A 22,464-nucleotide genomic window follows, 5' to 3' on the forward strand; every position below is an offset into this window, starting at 1 on the left:
TTGTTATTATTTGCACACCTACATCTCAATTGGTTTATATTATAATACTCATATTTATTTTTGTTAATATTTTCCTACTCATATTTGTACTTATAAATTATGTTCATATCCCAATTTTAATTTTGAAAATGTCTAAATGCCCAATTATTTTTTTTATTATATAGTATATTTTAGAAAGAGAAATAAAGCAACATATATATCATCTACGTATATTGGTCATGATTTGTAAAGCTGAAGATTGTCAGATAAATTCAAGACTGTCTTCAAAATTTGCAAAATTTTCAGAATATGTAAAGCCATACTGGGAAAAAAATAGAATATTTAGAACCTGTCTAGACGTTTCTAGACAGTTTTAAAATGCTGAGAGTTTGTCCAAGAAATTTTTGAACCGTATTCAGAATGTTTAGAATATATCTAGTAATTTTTATACAAATTTATAATAAATCAGAATTAAGAAAAAAATGAGTGATTGTTTATACAAACAAGGGAAAAACAGGCATTTTCAGCTTTTAGAGTTGTGTAGTGTGATTAAATTGTAATCGATAATAGAGCACACAAACTTTCATTGATTGTTAAGCACGATAAAACGTATATTTATACATTCACTACCTTTAAATAAAAAGATATATAAACTTGATATTTTATAGGTTTGTATTATCATGTAAAGAATGTCGGGTAATTAATACGGATAGCGTTTGACATCTTTAGCCGAACAGATTTATCATTTTTACATTATTCAATTTATTGTATGCTGGTTCATATTCTGGACGCAAGTCTTTGCTCCTTTTTAATGTAATGGACAAACAAACAAAAATATGAAGCTCAGAAATGGAAAAATATAAAATACTAAACTCGTTCTCAATCTTCAAAATCGCTTATCTAAAAATACTACCATCGCTAACATTTTTAACAATAAAAATCGTGTTTACCCTTCTATCGATAAGTGTCATGGCAAAAAATTACTTACTGGTCCCGTCTTTCCACCCACAATACGCGGTAAGGTCCACGTTTAATGGTCGCACATTTTCTTTAGAATTTGAAACTGAGATAACTTGAAAAACAAACAGTATTATTTATTTACTCACATGAAACAAACCGGAATGCAGTATTCAGTTCGTAGGTGAAACTGGACGATATTTATCTAAGCGTACTCAAGAACATCTGTATCGTTTTAAAAGATCCAATAAATTGAAAAGTATCATTTATCAACACCTTAAGAAGCACAATCATCCTATGAAATATTTAGCAGTCCAACCTTTGGAAGTAGTAAACATGGTCAATAAGCAGCCTGGTGAATCTAATTCAAAGTTTGTATGATCACGGAAATTAAATTGGATTAAAAAATTAAAGACAGTCTACCCTCTCGATCTTAATGATAATATCATGGGAATTGGCAATATATTAAGAACCGATTCTGTTAACATTTTGGATATAGTTTCTAAAACTGTTCGAAAAACCTGTTCTCGTGGTCGTAGAAAAATCGCAATCAAAGAAAATTTCGGACCAATCATACCAATATTGCGGACCTAATTTCTATTTTAAAAAAGAACGGCAGACATTATCTGTTAACAAAGCTCTCTTCATTACCGATTGAATAAAATTTTATAAAGGATTGCAACACAATTTCATATAGCAGTTCTAAGTATGAAATCGTTCAAATTATAATGGCATATTGTTATTCTAAACTGTTTCCCAAAATTGATCGCCCTGAAGATCATAAAAGTCATTTTATTAAAATAAAGTATGTCAAACAAGGTTTTGATTTTGTAAATATTGCCAGTATTTTTAACGACCATTCTGTTAAAGAACAAATTCCTGGATATTTTGATAATACTGAGCTCTCTCTTATTTGTTAAATTTACAAGAAATCTACCCGGAAATTTGTGTGTAATTATAGCCAATTGTGTAAAGATGTTAATATCAGTGAAAATACACCTACTTCATGTAATCACAGTTATTCCTAATACATTAATGGACCCATTTCCCATGTTATAACAGGAGATCTTAACATCGTTCAAGACCGAGAGTTCAGATCATTCCTCAGTAAGGACCTAAATATCGTCCCCCGTCAATTATCAATTGGAATGAGTGTCGTAATATCATCCATGACACTCTCCGTACTTACTGTTTGTAATGGATAAAACGGGAAAAAACTGTCAAAAAATCTTTGGACTCTTTTTTTTTATTCAGTAATGAACATAGTTGATACATGGCTGTATACATTGTGTTTATACAACTCGTCTAAACATCAATCCAACAATGTTAGATCTGTAAATTTGCTTTTGCAAATTTTTTGTTCTTCCCTCGCCGGGATTCGAACCCATGCTACTGAGATATCGTGACACCAAATCGCCTGCACTGTAGCCGTCCCGCTAGACCACACGACCACCTGGGCTTCACAAAAAATAAAATTTCGGTGGCCGTGTGTTACCTTTCCTCGTCAGTTTTACTCTAGCGTCGTACTAAAGTACATGATATATAAGGCATGGAGATGTTATTGTTAAAGATCAGCTCAATTATCTATAGTAAAGGATCCTACAAATTAATGCAAGATACAGTCACAGAAAATAATTATATTTATAAGTACGTCTGAGTCAGTGACAACTCTACAACAGATTTATCAATCGGATCACCAGCAATGATGGTGATACATGGCTGTGTACATTATGTATATACAACTTGTCTAAATATCAACCCAACAATGTTAGATCTGTAAATTTGCTTTCGCAATTGTTTTGTTCTTCCCTCGCCGGGATTCGAACCCATGCTTCTGAGATATTGTGACACCAAATCGCCTGCACTGTAGCCGTCCCGCTAGACCACAAGACCACCTGGGCTTCACAAAAAATAAAGCTTTCGGTGGCCGTGTGTTACTTTTCCTCGTCAGTTTTAATCTAGCGTCGTACTACAGTACATGATATATAAGGCATGGAGATGTTATAGTTACAGATCAGCTCAATTATCTATAGTAAAGGATCCTACAAATTAATGCAAGATACAGTCACAGAAAATAATTATATTTATGGTCCGCTAAAGTCAAAATAACAACTAACACATATTATGATGATGCAGGCCACAGATGTGACGGTTTATGTTTTAAATCAATCATATCAAAAGATACATGTATAAAATTTGCATACACTACAATTATAAGTACCAATTATGAATTTAATATATACTTTCATTACAGTCTGAACCAATGAGCATATTATGTCGTAATAAAAAGACAAATGTCATCAATTATTGAAATTGAATTTTTTGAAAAGTCAATTAATTTAGAGTTATCTCCCCTTGACTATAAATTTGTTAATAATAGTGTAACATCTCAACTTTTGGGAGCAGATACCGCCATACCCCTCTTAATGTCCTCATTAGATTCAACCATTAACAATCCTCTTTACAAGGAGGAAGAAGGGGAAGGGGGAGGGGATAAAATTATATATGAAATTGAATGTCACCAAATTTCTGTACTTGTTTCTCCTTCGGCAGCAATTTGGAAAAGAGGCTGTATATTCAAACATGTGCTTGTAGCAGCGCCCCCTTTCAATTAAAGAATTCCAAAGAGTTTCAAGACAGATAATAACATATGTACCTACTTAACTATTTTACATATTTCTAAAAATTTACAGAACATGATAACACAAGACTGAATACAATAAAAGTTTACAGTCTTTATTTGTGCCATAAAGTCACCTATGCTGCACATAAGTGTATTTATGGTCCGCTAAAGTCAAAATAACAACTAACACATATTATGATGATGCAGGCCACAGATGTGACGGTTTATGTTTTAAATCAATCATATCAAAAGATACATGTATAAAATTTGCATACACTACAATTATAAGTACCAATTATGAATTTAATATATACTTTCATTACAGTCTGAACCAATGAGCATATTATGTCGTAATAAAAAGACAAATGTCATCAATTATTGAAATTGAATTTTTTGAAAAGTCAATTAATTTAGAGTTATCTCCCCTTGACTATAAATTTGTTAATAATAGTGTAACATCTCAACTTTTGGGAGCAGATACCGCCATGACGTATGAAGCTCTTATTGAGCTGAATACGCTGCCCTAAAGCAAACCTGCATCATCTATCATTCTACATATGCAAAAGATAAAACTTACTACTCTATATACAGGCATTGAATCACACGAATGCCTTATCCTAATAAAAGACACAATTTACAGACATTGTGTCCTATCGCTGCATCTACTGATACAAATCAAAAAAAAATTTAACTAAAAAGACGCAATTTACAGACACTGTGTTATAACAATGTATCACTTGATACAAACTAAATTATACTTAAAAGACACAATTTACAGACATTGTGTCCTAACAATGTATCTACTTGATACAAACTAAATTTACTAAAGAGACACAATTTACAGACACTGTGTCCTATCAATGTATCTACTTGATACAAACTGAATTTTACTAAAGAGACACAATTTACAGACACTGTGTTCTAACAATGTATCTACTTGATACAAACTGAATTTTACTAAAGAGACACAATTTACAGACACTGTGTTCTAACAATGTATCTACTTGATACAAATTAATTATCCTAAAATGACACAATTTACATACATTGTGTCCTAACAATGTATTTACTTGATACGATTTAAATAACCTAAAAAAGACACAATTTACAGACACTGTGTCCTAACGATGCATCTACTCGATACAATCTAAAATTTTACCAGATCACAATTTACCGACATTGTGTCCTAACAATGCATCTACTTGATACAATATAAAATTTTACTAAAGAGACACAACAATCAAATTATCTTACAATAACATCACAAATAACTGTATTGCCTAATATCTAGTTATAAGTTTACTGTCTCATATATATAAATGCAATGGGAGATTTTAATAAAACAGTTCTGGCAAGCTGTGTTCTGTCAACAGCCTCTCAGTAACATATGGTTTCCTGGTTTTAGGTTGTCCTTGTGTCAGCTTGTATGAGCGTCATAATTCACCTTTCCCGTTTGTCCACTGTTTCCATGTAACATGAACTGTTATTCTTTATGCGATATGTAATGAGCTGTGACCCACAAGCCCTGTACAAAATATAAAATAATAAACGCAGTAATTCATTCTCTAAAATATGTCATCACATGATCAGTTGTGGTACAGATAAAATGACTAAAGGTTAGAAATTTGACCTGATTGTCTAATGTACAATTTGAATGCATCGGATTTCCATCTACCTAAATTTCTAATGGATTCTGTGGACAATCCTTTTGCACTTGCGTCGGTAGCAAAGCCTATCCTGAAACTATGAGGTTTGTAATATGCTCTGCTGAGCCCACAAAAGTTTAAAGCATCATTCAAAGCATGCTGAAATAATTGTCTAGAAACAGCTTCTCCACTGGAGTTGAGAAATAATGGACCTGTTGTATTATTTCTCAAATTTAAGTAGTTTGTAAGTGCTGTTACTGCACAAATATTGTCATTTTTATTCTTAGCTATTTCTAAATGGAATTGTTTTCCATTTGAATGTTTGAAGTCCATGAAAGTGATGACTGCTTTCTTGTGTAAAACAACAGCTTGACTTACACTAATAACGTGATTGTAATTATTGTTGTTGACTGTCATCTCACCGATTCTTAAAAGAGCATGGTATGCTAAGGTGAACATTGCTTTGAATAGCAGTTGATCATACTTATTAAATATTGTCTGTTTCAATGCATCTACTAATCGATTCAAAATCGTACTAGTGATTGGAAGTCTCATATCTTGATTTTTTCCTTGTGCACTGATTTCAGTACCTTATCCATAATGAATGAATCCGTTGGATCAGGCCAATTATTAATTTTGTGTGTAAAACCAATAGCTGAGATGTATGTTGAGATAGAACTTGCAGCAAGTTCTTTGGATTTCAAATGGGCTATAAAAAGTATGAGATCTGCACTAGTAAGTGGTAACTGAAATCTAATGCCATATTCTTCAGCAAAACTCTTATAGTGTATAAATGCTCTTCCATAAGTTTTTTGTGAGGAGTCGGATAAAATGTTGGTAAAAATTTGATTCAAGGGTTCCTGTAGCTTGGCAAATCTGGTAGATTTGGAACTGATTTGGGAACAGTGTCTGCCCATGGTGCTAACCGATGAAATTTCTGTACCTGTTGACGAGAAAGTGCATCTGCCAATACATTTTTTGAACCATATATGTGTTTTGCCTTAAAGTTCACATTGTTTCTTAAGCAGTGTAGAACTAGTCTCCTTATGAGAAACATGATTAACGCATCTTTAGATGTTTGTTTATTGATTACGGACACTAAAGCTATATTGTCTGTATGAAAATAAATGCATTGGTTTTTAATTTGGTGTCCCCATATTTCGACTGCCAAGACTATTGGATATAGTTCTAAAAAGGCAATATTTTGCTTTTGCCATTTTTTGTCCCATTTGCCTAAGAACCACTGTGCACCAAACAAAGCACCATAACCTAATGTACCGGAGGCATCTGTAAACAAATGTAGTTGATCAGATGTTAACCAACGATCTGATAAAATCAATGACTTCCCGTTAAAATTCCTTAAAAAATTTTGCCATGTATTTAGATCTTGCTGCACCGATTTTGTCATTCGTATTCTATGGAAGGATTTTTTTACCCCTATTGTTAAGTCTATAAGTCTTCTGAGGAATGCCCTTCCTGGGATGACAACTGCACAAGCAAAGTTGAGTGTACCAATGATAGATTGAAGTTCCCTCAATGTAATTTTTTCCTTTTGTAACACCACAGTTATAATATTGTTGCATTTATCGAGCTTATCAATGGGAAGTCTTACTTCCATCAACTGAGTGTCTATTTCGTAACCAACAAAACTCATGACTTGGGATGGCTGGAATGTTTTTTCCTTAGAAATTGGTATGCCCATATCTTTACAAATTGCAAGAAAACGTTTTAATTTTTTCTTACACCCATCTTCGGTTTTATCAACTATCATGAAATCATCTAAAATATGCACCATGTGTGTGATAAGTAATTTCTTCCTTGCAATCCATTCAATTGCTGAACTAAATTTCTCAAAAATTTGACAACTAGAACTACAACCCATTTGTAGATTTTTATCGTAATAGTATTTCCCCTCCCACATGAAGCCAAATAGTTTGTATTGTGATTCTGTTATGTTTATAATTCTGAATGCACTGGATATGTCAGTTTTTGCACAAAAACTTGTTCTTCCTACTGTCTTAATCAGTTCTATTGCATCCTGAATGGAAGCATACTGTACACTGCAATTGTCTTGTGGTATATTGTCATTGATTGATGAGCCTTCAGGGAAGGATAAGTGGTGGATCATTCTATATGTCCCAGGCATTTTCTTTTCTGCTAGTCCCAAGGGGGATAATTGCATTTCTGTAAAAGGTTTTACATCAAAAGGGCCAACAAATCTATTCGCATTAATTTCATTTTGAATTTTTTGTCTCACAATCTTCGGTTTTGTCTTTGCTGATAATAAATTATCAACTGTATTATGATTAATGGAACCTCTGAATCCAACATCGAATCCAAATTTAAAGCCGTTAACCAAATAATTGTACATTTTTATATTATATCCTTTTAACCAATATCCAAGCCTATCAACCTTGACTGGTGTATTGCTATGAAAATTATATTTAACCTCATTTTCTAGTGGGGACAGTTTTTTCTGTCCTTGGGGAAGAGGTGTCGTCTCTGTTATTAGATACGGAGGGACCACGAAAGGGCTGGTTATTCCCACCTTGTATCTTTTTTATGTTGTTACTGTTTTGTGTGAACTTGAAGGGTAGCCGAACCGGTTTTTTACATGCTGAAAATGAGTGATTAAAACCACAGTTAAAACATCTGTGCTGAAACTTGCATTTATCATTGAACTTGCACCCTAACCCCTTATGAAAAGAAAAACATACTCCAACTGGCCAGCGAGTATTTCCACTTTTGTTATGGTCATTCCCAGTTTTCAGGTTTCCTTGTAGTTTAGCTTTCATATACAGTTCTAGGTGTGTACACCCCCATTGCGCTTCTCCTCTTTCTATTAATTTCCTAAATTCTATATCATACAATTGCCAGTTCCCCCCTTCTCGTGACATTTCCAGGATTATTTCCATGTGGTGGGGAATTACGGACCCTAAATTAGGGTTTTTTGTGCAAATTATTGCAGTGAATTTGTTCCAGGCCGATAGCCATTGGTTTAGAGTTAATGTTTTCTTGTTCTGTTCTTCAGTAATGGACAATTCTGGGTTGTCGGCCCCATGAACCAGTTGTAATCGGTATTTTGTCTCATCATTTTCTAATAGGGCGTGAAAGTTGATGTATTGTCCCGCCCAGATTTGTTGTTTAATTTTATCTGGTATGTTTCCCCCAGGTTTGAGGGAGCAACTTACAAAGGCTGATTGACCCCCAATAATTTGTTTGTCAACGGTTGGTTGTACAGCCAGAACCTCTGGACTGACAACTTCAATGTTATTGTCATTGTTTTGCCCTCCATTACCTTGTATATTTCTGTTAAGATTTTCCACGTGATGTTGTACTTCAGCCTCCTGAATGCCTGAATTGCCATTACTTCTTGAAGCTATCTTATCGAAAATTTCTTCCATTCTCCTTTCCATGCGGCTAGCTACCCTTTCTGTGACACGATTGGTTAACTCCTCCATGACGTCTGGGGACATAACTGTTGGGTTATTTGGAGGATTTGAAGGCCCACTTGGCCTCACGTTTGAATTTTGCTTTCTCTGGGCAGCCGTCTTCATTTTCTTAATGGCACCTGCCACTCCAAACGAGGCTTGTCTTTTGGGAGGCATTGTCTAGAATATACTAATGCGAAATTAATACGATACTTCCAAAAGAATATTTTTTATTTATAATAGGCCTAATCTGTTTTATTTAATTTGTCTATTTGTTTTTCTTTGTATTTCAGCCTGATTATTCATGTTAATCGTTTAAATAATTAAATCTGGAGATACTCCCCAATTAAAATTGTTTGTGTTAGGTGTAAAAATTATTCTGCTGTAAATATATATATATATATATCATTTTCTATTGGTTACTAAATAAAAAAACTTAGTTAAGACATAAATTCTATGCATGACCTACGTTTACTGTCATTGGTATAAAAGTCAATACTGGTAATAATGTGCTGTGTAATCTGGTATCAATCAAAACAGTAATATGTGGGTTTGATATGTAATTTTGTGTGTTAAAGTGTACTTATATATGGTAATTACTACTCAAAACATGATTATGCATCATAATGTCGATTGTCATTCTGTTGAGAGTATCCACCGGAAGTTTAAAAATTATTACAAAATTTGCAAATGCGGTTCAGATACGTTTTAATTTCCGTTTTCTGATTTAATCTCTTTGCATGCATAGATAACTGCTCCTCTTACTGACTTGTATAAATGGTATTGACCTTTTGTATTCAGATGTACTCCATCGTAAATAAATTTATCTCTGCATGAATTTGTATGTGTAGTGTCGAAGGAAAATCTTTTGTTATGGTCCCAAAAGATAAATTTCGATGATTTTTCAACCTCGGTTTTTATAATGTTATTTATTTTTTGTGCTTTTTCGAAATACATATTCTTGTATTCTCTATCTCTGACGCTATCTTTCATTAATCTGAAATTATCCCGTGGAAAGCGTGGCATGATGGCACATATTACAACTCGTCGCACGCCATACGTATTTGTCAGGATCGAACAGAAACTTATCATTTTATATGCCACTTCCTCAACCGACGTGTCCTCTACTACATCGTTACCACCAGCTAGTAGAACAACACAATCGGGTTTAATAAGTTTAACTATGCCCAAGTCGAACTTCATCATTTTATGAATAGTTCTTCCTCCTACGCCATGCCACTCCACATTTGAAGTTTTTACCAAATTAAAGTCTAAATGGTGTCTATGATCGTGTCCTGCTTTCAGGTAGTTGTGAAGCCGATGGCAAATGGAATGACCTAGTATGAGTGTGTTTAAAGGCATGCTTAGATAAAATTATATATGAAATTGAATGTCACCAAATTTCTGTACTTGTTTCTCCTTCGGCAGCAATTTGGAAAAGAGGCTGTATATTCAAACATGTGCTTGTAGCAGCGCCCCCTTTCAATTAAAGAATTCCAAAGAGTTTCAAGACAGATAATAACATATGTACCTACTTAACTATTTTACATATTTCTAAAAATTTACAGAACATGATAACACAAGACTGAATACAATAAAAGTTTACAGTCTTTATTTGTGCCATAAAGTCACCTATGCTGCACATAAGTGTATTTATAAGTACGTCTGAGTCAGTGACAACTCTACAACAGATTTATCCATCGGAGCACCAGCAATGATGGTGATACATGGCTGTGTACATTATGTATATACAACTCGTCTAAACATCAACCCAACAATGTTAGATCTATACTATATATATACGAGTCTAAATTGAAAACTACGTTCAAACCTATGATTGCGTTGGATAAAAACCGCAATTTTTATACGTGTGCATGTCAAACAAATTTCGGTGTAGAAGGGTCTAAATACAGCACAAACAAAATTTTCCAAAAGACAAAAAAAGTGAAAAAGTATATTTAAACAAAACGCATTTGACTAACAGGTCGAACAACTGATGTTCTTTAACCATGTTAACCCTGCTGACTGTCATTGGCGATTGCCAAATAAAATTGATCACAAGATGTAACAAAATGGATCTTAATATAAATTTAATACTAAACAGAAAACAATTAACTTGTGGCCACGATGTTATGCCACAAACATAAGGTGTCAATATATATTTTTTTGTACACCAGATCCGGATTTCGACAATAAATGTCTCTTCAGTGATGTTAGGGATCGAAACGGTATTTATATACGTATGTATTATTCATGCATGTCATTGCACAACAGATTAAATTTCTGTCTATTTATCTTGTTTACCTATCAGATCAGTACAGATCAGTTCACTCTATTTTCATAATCTAGAATTATTTCTTAATTTTGATCATCCTAATTAAGCATAACTATGTTAATAAGATCAATGCCGGAGATTTAAAAATGATGCAAAATTCTGTATTGAAGGCACTAAGGATTTTTATTTTTCTCAGGAACTCATGTCATGGATCAGTGATCAAGGTTAAAGAAACTTACATGATAAGGTCCGTTTTAAAGGTACTATAGGCAACAGGTCAGCTATATGTGGTAAAGGGCATGATTGTAAGGGGTACATGTTGTGGAAAGACATTTTGTTTTTATTCTGATTATATTTTTTTTTCTTCTGCCGTATAAGATACCTGTTTTTAGCTCACCTGGTCAAAAGGGTCAAGTGAGCTTTTCTCATCACTTGTCGTCCGTCGTCCGTCGTCCGGCGTCTGTCGTCCGTACACTTTTACAAAAATCTTCTCTGAAACTACTGAGCCAAATTTAACAAAGCTTGGCAACAATCATTATTGGGGTATCTAGTTTAAACAATGTGTCCGGTGACCCAGCTAAACAACAAAGATGGCTGCCATGGCTAAAAATAGAACATATAGAGGTAAAATGTAGATTTTGGCTTATATCTCTGAAACCAAAGCATAAATAGCAAATCTGAATGGGGTAACATTGTTTATCAAGTCAAGATATATCTGCCCTGAAATTTTTAGATGACTCAGACAACCGGTTGTTGGGTTGCTGCCTCAAAATGGGTAATTATAAGGAAATTTTGCCGTTTTTGGTTATTATCCTGAATATTATTATAGATAAAGATAAACTGTAAACAGTAATAATGTTCAGTTTTTTTTTGTACACCAGATCCGGATTTAGACATATTGTCTATTTATCTTGTTTACCTATCAGATCAGTACAGATCAGTTCACTCTATTTTCATAACCTAGAATTATTTCTTAATTTTGATCATCCTAATTAAGAATAACTATGTTAATAATGTAGTCGTGCTTCCCATGTATTTAAATAAACACAAACACGTTGATAGGTCTTAGGTTCTTTATTTCATCAGAATTGATGTTAATATTCTAACAAAAATGACCCTGAAATAATAACAATATAATTCTTATACAATTCAATCAGTAGTAATTATCAATTACTATAAAATCAATATATCTATATGCATAGAAGAAAACTGTAGATTTCCTTTGCCCTTAAAATAATAGTTTTACAAGCTACACAAAACGATATTACACCATTCCGAATTCTGTATTAAATAAGTACATTCTATATTTCTCTGTATTTAGTGCATTGTGAAATATGCAACGACAGACTAAGTTCACAGCTAATACATAGCTACGCTTGTAGTATCATACCAAAAATAGTTAGTTTAACATAATAATAACACGCAATTGTAAGTGCAAACAAGACATTCCGTTTTGCTACAGTTACACAAAGCAGACAATACATTTAAGCAAAGCAACATAAAAGTAACATGAACAATACAAACTGTATACATATAAACATACCTCACATGTAGTGCAAAGGTCTTTTCACCAACTGATTGACTTGAATCAGTTTACATTCTGTTTCAATAATATAACCTGAAGACAAAATATTAAAATCATAGAAACCTTATTTATACTGCTAGATTAGAATAATCAGAGTTATCTATCCTTAAATCTAGTTAATCAAATATTTACTTGTATTAACTTTAAAGAAGTATAAAATCATTTAACGCTCACTCATACAAACTGTTAAAATAGATTATATATTAATGTTACTAGAAATTAAAGTATAAATCATACTTTTACCAGTTTTATGTAGAATTTATATAGTTTATTAAATCTTACAAATAAAACTATATTATCAAGTTTATCTTTATTACTTTATGAGTTAAAGGACTTATTCAACAACTCACCACAAGATTTGATAGAATGGAGACCGATTATAGAGGACGAGGCAGAGGCTATATTAACTACAGAGGTCAGAATAACAACAGATATACAGATACCAGACAACGAAGATGGCAAGACCGATCTAAACCACAAGCTTCATCAGCCAACCAGGATGAACGAAGATGTTTTAGATGTGGAAAACCAGGTCACTTGAAGTTGGGATGTATTGAGAAACTGGATAAAGATGGTAAACCTTTAAACTTCAAGAAGTCTATGGAGCAGGACCATCGATAGACTTATGTACATCAGGAACAGCATCAGGTCCTTATAGTTTACCACCAGGATTGTATGGAAAGCCAACAGAAACTGAAGTTGTACTTTATGGAAAAACAGTGAAGACTTTACTTGATACAGGATCAACAGTATCTACTATCAGTCATACATATTACCACAGCAACCTAACAGATATACCTTTACTACACATGAACGAGCTACTTGATATTGAATGTGCTGATGGAAAACAACTACCATATGAAGGGTATTTGGAAACTGAAATTATTCTCCCACATCAGACCAACACTTATCCATGCTTGCTGTTAGTGATACCGGATAGCAACTATAACACTCAGATACCATTGCTTCTTGGAACTAACACTCTTCAACCAGTCATGGAGTCATTGAAAAATCAACATGGGACAAGATTTCTACAGTCATGCAACTTAACAACACCATGGTACTTGACTTTTAGATCCATCACACTTAGAGAAAAGGAACTTAGCCGCAATGACAACGCATTAGCTATAGTCAGAAATGCTGTGAACAAACCTGTTACCATCAAACCAAATTCAACCATAAAGATAGAAGGATACACCGATAAAGAGATACCATACAGTACAACTGCAGCAATGTTACATTCATCTGAACTTCAACCGAATTGGAAAGATTTAGATATAGAACCTATACTTTTGGATTACAGATACAGGAACAACGGAAAGATAAACGTTCAGATTGCAAATGTTACCACAAGGACTATTACCATCCAACCAAAAGCTGTCTTATGTGCAATACAACCAGTCAACATTGAGCAACAACCAACAGATACTTCATCAACATCATCAATACTTGAACAAGTGGAAATTACAGAAAGTGACTTAACCGAAGATCAACTAGACAGAGGGATAGAATTCATCAAATCATTTGAAGATATATTTGCCAAGAATGATGAAGATATTGGAAATACCGAAGTGAAACACCATATTGATTTGATTGATACAAGACCATTCAAACAACGATATAGAAGAACTCCACCAGCTATGTACGATGAAGTTAAGTCGCATCTTCGACAACTATTGTCAAATGGTACCATCAGACCATCACACAGTCCATATGCATCTAACGTGGTACTAGTACGCAAGAAGAATGGGAAATTGAGACTGTGTGTGGATTACCGTCAATTAAACAACCTGACAATAAAGGACAGCTACGCATTACCAAGAATAGAAGATCTGCTCGATTCGCTAGCTGGAAGTACGTTTTTTACCTGCGTAGATATGAAAAGTGGATACCATCAGGTAGAGATCCTCGAAGAGCACAAAGAAAGGACTGCATTTACGGTAGGTCCATTAGGATTTTTCGAATATAACCGGATGCCATTTGGATTGACCAATTCACCTGCCACGTATCAGAGGATGATGGAAGAATGCTTATCTGACTTACATCTCAAGATCTGCTGTATCTTCATCGATGATGTCATCATCTTTGGTAAGACCTTCGAAGAACAACTGGAAAATCTTCGCCTTGTTTTCGACAGGATACGCCAACACAACATGAAGTTAGCACCAGATAAATGTTCCTTCTTCAAGAGGAAAGTCAAATACGTCGGTCATGTTGTCTCAGCAGATGGTGTTGAGATCGATCCAGCAAAGACAGAGAAGGTAGTGAGTTGGCCTAAACCTACTAACCCGGAAGATGTCAGGAGATTTCTTGGATTTGTTGGCTATTACCGACGATTCATCAAACAGTTTAGCCAAATCAGCAAACCACTTACCGATTTGATGCCAAATCCAACTGTAAAGAAATCATCAAAGAAACACCAACAGAAACCATGGCAATGGGGAGAAGAACAGGAGTCAGCATTTAAGAGGTTGAAGGAGTTGCTTATATCAGCACCTATACTAGGATACGCCAACAGTGAATTACCTTATGAACTGCACACAGACGCCTCCGGTACAGCACTAGGAGCAGTTTTATACCAGGAACAACAGGGAATTAAGAGGGTAATCAGCTATGCCAGTAGAGGTCTTACAAAGTCGGAAAAGAGATACCCACCGCATAAACTGGAGTTTCTAGCACTGAAGTGGGCAGTTAGTGACAAGTTCAAAGATTATCTCTACGGAAGCAACTTCACGGTACTTACAGATAACAACCCCATGACCTATGTACTTACAACAGCAAAGCTTGATGCCACTGGACACAGATGGTTGGCCGTTTTAGCCGCATTCAACTTCAACATAGTTTATCGTCCAGGAAAAAAGAATGGTGATGCAGATGGACTTAGTCGTCTACCACAACCAACTGACAAGGATTCCACCGACAGAGAGACTATCTCCATAGAATCTGTAAAGACCATCTGTAACTCTATTCTTCCAGGAGCATACATTGACAGTCTTGCTGTTAATCCAACTGTAATACCATCACAGGAAGAAGATATACCGAATACTGAAACAGTTGATTGGGCAGCTGCACAAGCCATGGATACTACCATCAAGTCTCTTATAAAGTATGTCATTGAAGGAAAGAAACCGACAACTGCAGATATCGTTTTGTGTAGCTTGTAAAACTATTATTTTAAGGGCAAAGGAAATCTACAGTTTTCTTCTATGCATATAGATATATTGATTTTATAGTAATTGATAATTACTACTGATTGAATTGTATAAGAATTATATTGTTATTATTTCAGGGTCATTTTTGTTAGAATATTAACATCAATTCTGATGAAATAAAGAACCTAAGACCTATCAACGTGTTTGTGTTTATTTAAATACATGGGAAGCACGACTACATTATTAACATAGTTATTCTTAATTAGGATGATCAAAATTAAGAAATAATTCTAGGTTATGAAAATAGAGTGAACTGATCTGTACTGATCTGATAGGTAAACAAGATAAATAGACAATATGTCTAAATCCGGATCTGGTGTACAAAAAAAAACTGAACATTATTACTGTTTACAGTTTATCTTTATCTATAATAATATTCAGGATAATAACCAAAAACGGCAAAATTTCCTTATAATTACCCATTTTGAGGCAGCAACCCAACAACCGGTTGTCTGAGTCATCTAAAAATTTCAGGGCAGATATATCTTGACTTGATAAACAATGTTACCCCATTCAGATTTGCTATTTATGCTTTGGTTTCAGAGATATAAGCCAAAATCTACATTTTACCTCTATATGTTCTATTTTTAGCCATGACAGCCATCTTTGTTGTTTAGCTGGGTCACCGGACACATTGTTTAAACTAGATACCCCAATAATGATTGTTGCCAAGCTTTGTTAAATTTGGCTCAGTAGTTTCAGAGAAGATTTTTGTAAAAGTGTACGGACGACAGACGCCGGACGACGGACGACGGACGACAAGTGATGAGAAAAGCTCACTTGACCCTTTTGACCAGGTGAGCTAAAAACAGGTATCTTATACGGCAGAAGAAAAAAAAATATAATCAGAATAAAAACAAAATGTCTTTCCACAACATGTACCCTTCAAATTCAGATGTATTGTTGATAGGTTCTGATATTGCTGCAGCTTTGGCTGTTTGTGGTTTCTTTGATGTTTTCCTTTCCTCATGATCTCTCTCAATATGTCTCAGTGCTATCCTCAGTTCATCAAAGTCTTTGATCGTATCGTACTTATGTCCAGATATATCTTTAAGTTCTGTTTTAAGTCCTGACCATAGCATGGAATGTAGCATAGTGTTGGCATCCTTGTGTTGTACCATTCCTTTCTCAATTGCTTTCCCAATAATATCCTCTAATCTGCAACTCCATTTAGTTACACTTTCATCATCACCCTGTCTGGCTCTGTAGAATTGAGCAAGTAGGTCTTCTTTCTTTTCTACATCTCCATAAATGCTGTCCAACTTGTGTATGATTTCTGGTAGACTAGCTTTAGGACCAAGGTGCATAACAATAGTTCCTGCTTCTCCTTTGAGTGACTTCCGTACAGCATAACTGATGTTATCCGTGTCGTGTACTTTATCTTCCATGAGTCCACAAACTTCATATCTCCAAAAGGCATAAGTGGCTTCACCCTTGCTGTTGGATCCTGAAAAATTTGTTACTTTGGGTGGATCTCTCATCTTAGTATATGTGACAGTTGTCTTGGTTTTAGATGTTTCCTTCTCTTGTGATTCCTCTTTCGGTGTAACTATTTCTCCACTAGTGGCTAAGTATTCTTTCATCCAGTCTTTCAATCCTTGAACATCATCTCCTTTTGGTTTCTGTTTTACTTCCTTCTTGAGTAATTGCAAGAGTGCGAAATCCTCTTCCGATATTGTATTTTCTTTTGACATGATTATGTCGTATAAATCCAAGTATAACTAGTAATAGTGTGAAATAAAGCTATAACTATATGACAAAAATGTCAAGTACTTAAAGACTATCTAACTATAGCCAATGAAAAATAGTAAATAAATGACAAACAATAGTTTGTAAATAATCTGAAAAGTAAGATAGGCTATTAACTAAAATAATCTAAATGAAGAAGAGAGAAAAAAAATCAATCAAATAACTACATATGAAATATGTCCTGTAAAAATAAATTTTATTTAATAAATTTATGCAAAGAAATATGTACTAAGTACAATAAGTATGATGTATGTCTACTATCTGAAATTCAAACTAAAGTAATAAGTATTATGAATATGTATAAATAGATATAAATCAATGCAACTGAAAATGAATCAAGATTAATGAATGCAATCTAGTCAATATGAACACAATCAAAGTACAATCAAAATGTCTTACTTACTTGATACAATATCTAAACTTGGATTTGAGTTGTAAAGCTTCTACGTTTACACTCAACTCAAAAGAAAGTACTTATATATAATAATATCAACTATCTATAAGTATGGTAAAGTCAGTATACAAATATAAGACTAGAGTATGGCAATAGACAAATCCAATATAAATCACCTCAAAAACCAATCAAGACTAAACTCAACTACAATAAATACACTAATAATATACCCAAACTCTGAAAAAAAAAATAACTCACTCAGTCCTGAAAGAATTAACTAACAGACAAGTGCTAAAGTGGGTAATAGTGTCATGCTTGAGGGATAAGGATAGTTAATAATGTTAAAGTGACAAAGTGTTACGAGGTATTCAGTCTCACTACTGCTCTATCTAAACTTTTAATATGTACCTATTAAAGTTTAAGATTTAACTACTTTATGTCCTATTTATATGTAAACTCGAAATTTGAATTATATCAATATGACACACAACAATGAATCATCATACAAATATTCAACATAAACACAATGTACACTAAGTATCAAAACACAAAAGTCAGTATAAATGCACAGTGACAACACACAAATACAATCTATCAATACACAATGACAATACAAATATAGTAATACACTATATCACATATAACACAAATAAAGTACAAGTATCAACTATAAGGTATAGGGTACTAGGTATGCTATGTGTATGTGTATGTAAGTAAATATGCACAAGTAAACAAGTAACTGTAACTGTGTATGTAATAGCTACAATCAATCAATCATGTGTGTATTGATGTATGACTATGTCAAGTCTAAGTCCAACTTGATATGTAAAGTGTGTAAAAATATTTTAAAATATTTTAAATGTACACCCTAAGTGTATGTGTGTATGTACAAAGTAAGTTTCAGCTGTGCAAAAGTCTATCTAAATCAGTAAAGCTTAGTGTAATAAGTGGATGCTAATGTAAACAAGCTTTGTGTATACAACTTCCGGTTCCGGTTGACCTTGACCTCACCCTGGGGGGTTGGGTAAATAAATAGGGGGAAAGGGGTCAAGTCTCAATTACAAAAAAAATCAAAGTACAATTACAACATGTACAAACACATCATATATAAATGTCTATATACTATTACAACTACTGTACAATCACTGTATGTAATAACTCTAAATCAGTTAAACCAAATCGTAAAATTTCAAATTTGTTTTCTGATGCTAATTATCTAAATGTTTCTAAGTTTACAAACGTAAAAAAAAAATCAAAGTTTTTTTTTTCAAAGTTCGCTTTTAAAAAAAAAAATCAAAGTTCAAATCTATATGACATATATTATATGAACACACATGTATAGACAAAACATCAAACAAACACAACAGTGAACAATGACATTGATTATAGTTACCATAAAACTGCAATATATTTTCACTGAAAATCCGTGTTGTTGACGTCCTATTTCTTGACTTCCGGATGTAAACACAAAGTTCAATATACGTATGTCGACCAGTGACGTACCACTTCTTGTGACGTATCGATACACTAATGTCTATTATGTAATAACGGAGTTCCCTCCACAGGTAATGGAAATCGTTGATCTTTAATAACACTGATGAAATCTACGTTGGGCGCCAAAATGTAGTCGTGCTTCCCATGTATTTAAATAAACACAAACACGTTGATAGGTCTTAGGTTCTTTATTTCATCAGAATTGATGTTAATATTCTAACAAAAATGACCCTGAAATAATAACAATATAATTCTTATACAATTCAATCAGTAGTAATTATCAATTACTATAAAATCAATATATCTATATGCATAGAAGAAAACTGTAGATTTCCTTTGCCCTTAAAATAATAGTTTTACAAGCTACACAAAACGATATTACACCATTCCGAATTCTGTATTAAATAAGTACATTCTATATTTCTCTGTATTTAGTGCATTGTGAAATATGCAACGACAGACTAAGTTCACAGCTAATACATAGCTACGCTTGTAGTATCATACCAAAAATAGTTAGTTTAACATAATAATAACACGCAATTGTAAGTGCAAACAAGACATTCCGTTTTGCTACAGTTACACAAAGCAGACAATACATTTAAGCAAAGCAACATAAAAGTAACATGAACAATACAAACTGTATACATATAAACATACCTCACATGTAGTGCAAAGGTCTTTTCACCAACTGATTGACTTGAATCAGTTTACATTCTGTTTCAATAATATAACCTGAAGACAAAATATTAAAATCATAGAAACCTTATTTATACTGCTAGATTAGAATAATCAGAGTTATCTATCCTTAAATCTAGTTAATCAAATATTTACTTGTATTAACTTTAAAGAAGTATAAAATCATTTAACGCTCACTCATACAAACTGTTAAAATAGATTATATATTAATGTTACTAGAAATTAAAGTATAAATCATACTTTTACCAGTTTTATGTAGAATTTATATAGTTTATTAAATCTTACAAATAAAACTATATTATCAAGTTTATCTTTATTACTTTATGAGTTATGAATAGTTTACACATAACTTTACTATTTAATCAATCGCACACACCTTTCATAATACGGTCACCTATTCATACAATTATACACTTGTATATCACTCACTCTTGGACATTAAAACTGGAATGTTATTGTAATGAATATATTAGTAATAAACTGACCTTATAAAAGAATATGAAAGTCCTAGACTATTTCAATATCAAATTAAAGATATAACAACTTCCAATAGAGCTGAAGAAAATGGCTACCACTTCATATAAATATTTTAGCCAAGTGACCAGAACAAAGAATAGTTAAACAAAAGATTCCCGCCTAAATCATACTGACCAATAGAAAAGATTTAAACAATAAGAAATGTTCTACCTGAGTAAACTAGCATATTACAAATTATAATAACTGTAAATAGAATATATCCAGTATATATTCTAATAACATAAAATCTTAAATAACATAAAACATAAAAATATAGCTCTACCACACAAAGATCACTACCGGAGATTTAAAGATGATGCAAAATTCTGTATTGAAGGCACTAAGGATTTTTATTTTTCTCAGGAACTCATGTCATGGATCAGTGATCAAGGTTAAAGAAACTTACATGATAAGGTCCGTTTTAAAGGTACTATAGGCAACAGGTCAGCTATATGTGGTATAGGGCATGATTGTAAGAGGTACATGTTGTGGAAAGACATTTTGTTTTTATTCTGATTATATTTTTTTTTCTTCTGCCGTATAAGATACCTGTTTTTAGCTCACCTGGCCAAAAGGGCCAAGTGAGCTTTTCTCGTCACTTGGCGTCCGTCGTCCGTCGTCCGGCGTCTGTCGTCCGTAAACTTTTACAAAAATCTTCTCCTCTGAAACTACTGAGCCAAATTTAACAAAGCTTGGCAACAATCATCATTGGGGTATCTAGTTTAAACAATGTGTCCGGTGACCCAGCTAAACAACGAAGATGGCTCCCATGGCTAAAAATAGAACATATAGAGGTAAAATGTAGATTTTGGCTTATATCTCTGAAACCAAAGCATAAAGAGCAAATCTGAATGGGGTAACATTGTTCATCAAGTCAAGATATATCTGCCCTGAAATTTTTAGATGACTCAGACAACCGGTTGTTGGGTTGCTGCCTCAAAATGGGTAATTATAAGGAAATTTTGCCGTTTTTGGTTATTATCCTGAATATTATTATAGATAGAGATAAACTGTAAACAGCAATAATGTTCAGTAAAGTCAGATCTACAAATAAGTTATCATGACCAAAATGATCAGTTGACCCCTTTTAAAAGGAGTAATTGCCCTTTATAGTCATTATTTACCAATTTTTCATAAATTTTTGTAATCTTTTACAAAAATCTTCTTCTCTGAAACTACTGGACCAAATTTAATCAAACTTGGCCAAAATCATCATTGGTGTATCTAGTATAAAAACAATGTGTCCGGTGATCCGGTCAACGAACCAAGATGGCTGCCATGGCTGAAAAAAAGAACAAAGGGGTAAAATGTATTTGTTGGCTTATAACTCCGAAACCAAAGCTTTTAGAGCAATTTTGACAAGGGGTTAAATTGTTTATCAAGTCAAGATCTATCTGCCCTGGAATTTTCAGATGAATTAAGCAACTGGTTGTTGGGTTGCTGCCACCTAATTGGTAATTTTTAAAGAAATATTACTGTTTTTGGTTATTATCTTGAACACTATTATAGATAGAGATAAACTGTAAACAGCAATAATTTTTAGCAAAGTAAGATCTACAAATAAGTCAAATGACCAAAATGTTCAGTTGACCCAAGAAGGAGTTATTGCCCTTTATAGTCAAATTTTAACAATTTTCATTAATTTGGTATTTTTTTGTAAATTTTTACAAAATATTTTCCTATGTAACTAAAAGGCTAAGATTGTTATGGATAGAGAAAATTGTAAGTAGCAAGAATTTCAGTAAAGTAAGATCTACAAACACATCACGATCACCAAAACACAATTTTGTCATGAATCTGTCTTTGTCCTTTGTTTAATATGTTCATAGACCAAGGTGAGCGACACAGGGTCTTAAGAGCCTCTAGTTTTTATTTTACAACATATCGAAAGGATTTTAAGCCAATGA

The 22,464-nt window shown here is 33.3% G+C and overlaps 2 long non-coding RNA genes across 5 annotated transcripts; both read right to left on the reverse strand.

The window, feature by feature from the left end:
• Positions 1-3,058: 3,058 nt before the first annotated feature.
• Positions 3,059-10,287, reverse strand: LOC143067787 (uncharacterized). Of its 4 annotated transcripts, none has more exons than XR_012976034.1 (2): positions 9,237-10,287; positions 3,059-8,816 (listed from the first exon to the last, which is right to left on the reverse strand). It is a non-coding gene; the product is annotated as an uncharacterized LOC143067787 (long non-coding RNA). The 4 variants fall into 4 exon arrangements; XR_012976035.1 differs by having other exon boundaries at positions 3,059-8,826; XR_012976037.1 differs by lacking the exon at positions 9,237-10,287 and adding an exon at positions 9,106-9,229.
• Positions 10,288-11,970: 1,683 nt separating this feature from the next.
• LOC143067789 (uncharacterized) lies at positions 11,971-20,686 on the reverse strand. The gene is made up of 5 exons (XR_012976038.1): positions 20,527-20,686; positions 20,003-20,077; positions 19,245-19,576; positions 12,455-12,529; positions 11,971-12,028 (listed from the first exon to the last, which is right to left on the reverse strand). It is a non-coding gene; the product is annotated as an uncharacterized LOC143067789 (long non-coding RNA).
• Positions 20,687-22,464: the final 1,778 nt, after the last annotated feature.

The sequence above is a fragment of the Mytilus galloprovincialis genome, chromosome 3, assembly GCF_965363235.1.
Source record: "Mytilus galloprovincialis chromosome 3, xbMytGall1.hap1.1, whole genome shotgun sequence".
Classification (NCBI taxonomy): Eukaryota; Metazoa; Mollusca; class Bivalvia; order Mytilida; family Mytilidae; genus Mytilus; species Mytilus galloprovincialis.